The sequence below is a fragment of the Lactuca virosa genome, chromosome 2, assembly GCF_052849685.1.
Source record: "Lactuca virosa cultivar CGN04683 chromosome 2, Lactuca_virosa_CGN04683_v6, whole genome shotgun sequence".
Lineage (NCBI taxonomy): Eukaryota > Viridiplantae > Streptophyta > Magnoliopsida > Asterales > Asteraceae > Lactuca > Lactuca virosa.
This window is the reverse complement of record NC_136427.1, coordinates 220,602,862-220,605,165: the sequence shown is the minus strand read 5'-3', so window position 1 is coordinate 220,605,165 and position 2,304 is coordinate 220,602,862. Positions and strand designations below refer to the sequence as shown.

The 2,304-nt window shown below is 33.7% G+C and overlaps 1 non-coding gene across 1 annotated transcript; it reads right to left on the bottom strand.

Moving 5' to 3' along the window:
* Positions 1-1,487: 1,487 nt before the first annotated feature.
* LOC145161796 (small nucleolar RNA R71) lies at positions 1,488-1,593 on the bottom strand. The gene has a single exon (XR_013738670.1). It is a non-coding gene; the product is annotated as a small nucleolar RNA R71 (small nucleolar RNA).
* Between the last annotated feature and the right edge of the window lie 711 nt (positions 1,594-2,304).

Below are 2,304 nucleotides of genomic sequence, written 5' to 3'. Positions count from 1 at the left end.
TTATGGGATAATAACCCTTGCTTTCGTTTAGATTAGATGAACTCCTAATACTATGTGTTAATTTCATGATTTATGGATCTATGAAGTTGGTTTTGCTTTAAATATTGTTTGATAAATCTAAACATAGCTTGTTAAAGTTTCTATCTTTATTACCTTGTCTCAAGTTTTGTGTAGTTAAACTGCAGTTAATTGCATGAAATTGATTTACCTAATTGTTTATGATCATTATATTGCTAGAGATAGGATTGGCCATATCCTAGTATAGGTGATAAGTTAGTTGCTTAGATGTGTTAGAGAGCAGAATTTGATCATAATATTTTCTCGATTACTAGACTTGACCAAAGAATACTAGTCTGTAGATTCTATCATTCAGAGTCCAAATTACCTTTAAAATCACTTTAGTGTCCTTAACTTGCATGATCATTGGAGTTAAAGTTGTTAAATTGGCTTATGCTAGTTAGTCTGACCATGATGACTAATAACTTTTATTTGGTAACTAATTGAATTATTCCATTGTCTCTAAACCAACCATAGCAAAAAGTAGGTATTCGAAGCTAAATGAGAGTATCTTTTATTCTTAGTTTTAAATCGTCTTTTTAGTCATTAATTAGGTATTTTAGTTTAATTTTTTCTGAACTTGTAAAATCAGATAAAATCCTCCACTTTTAGTTGTTTTTTCTTAGTTTAGCTTTTAGTAGTTATTTTATTTATTAAATATCATTCCTTGTGATCGACACCGACTTACCTAAACTATTCTATAATTTGACTAGATACACTGTCTAGGTGCATTCTAGCTAGTTAATTTCGTTTGGTTATAAATCTAAGACTTGTAGGTACTTTTGTGCACATCAAGTTTTTGGCGCCGCTGCCGGGAAACGACTTATTCTAGTTATAATTTAATTACTTTTTAATTAACCGATCCTTTTTGTGAGGTAAAAACCGATAAAAATTATTTTTCTGCATTTATTTTATTTTTTTGTCTGAGCAGCAACCACGTCGTGGGCATCTTGGCCACATCATGGTTACGTTACAGTCAGTTTTTATTTTATTTCTTTTTTGTTCGTTTTACACATGTATTTCTAGTTTTATTTTAGCAGGAAATATGGGGTACATCACGCCCATGTCAATGGATGAGTACAAGCGACATATAAGGTACGAAAACAAATGGGGGTCTTAATCCACTAAAAATCCCAACCACTACAATGTTGGAATTACCAGGACACATTCTTGGCATGCTAAAGGAACTACCTTTTTATGGTAAATAACATGAGGATGCTTATGAGCATATAAAAAAGTTGGTAGAGATTTCACATTATTTTAATGCACCAAATGTTAGTAAAGATGCAGTGATGCTTTAACTTTTTCCGGTCACATTAAAGGGTGAAGCTAACGAATGGATAAAATCACTTCCCTTTGGAGCAATCACGACATGGGTTGAATTTAAGACTGAGCTCATCAACCAGTTTACCCCTCCTTCGAAAGTGGCAAAGCTAAAGAGAAATATCCAAAATTTCAACAACTAGAAGGGGAGTCACTATACGAAGCTTGGGAACGTTACAAGAGATTTTTACGACATTGCCGTCAACATGACTTCAATGTTCAACAAGAAATCTCGATATTTTATGACGGAGTCAATGTGTGCACTCACCAACTTCTAGACTCGCAAAGGCCCATGAAAAAGAAGGATCCATCAACAAATAAAGCTTTGATTGAAGAATTCGCTAAGCATTCAAAAGAGTATCACAATCTAAAGGAGGATTTCTCTATAGGAAATCAAGTAAAGAAGGAGGTCAAGATGTTATTGGTTTAGTAATTTCAGAGCTCGACACAGTGGAAGAAAAGATCACAAAAATGGGCGGATCAATTCAAGATAGATGCGGAGCTTGTGGGGGACCCCATTCTATAAGGGATTATGAATTAGAATACAAGATAGCTCAAGACACGAAAAAATATCAACAACTCAAGCATGATATCTACCAATTAGAAAAAGTCAAATCCGACAAAATAAATGCTCTCGAGTCAATGTTATTTATATTTATGGAAGCTAGATAAAAACAACATGATGCTACAGACGCAACACTTAGAGAACAAAAATAATCTATTTTAAGTATCTGTATGCAAGTGGGGCAATTAACAAAGCTTGTGCAATAAAAGCTATCAGATTCGCCTTCAAGAAGAGTTGAGTCAATCCTAAGCGCTCAAGTCATGGTCATTTATACGGAAGAAGAAGACAAATTAGTGCATATGAAGGTCCATGAAGAACAGTCTAACCAGTCACTCAAAGTAGTAGAAGTAGTAATAGTA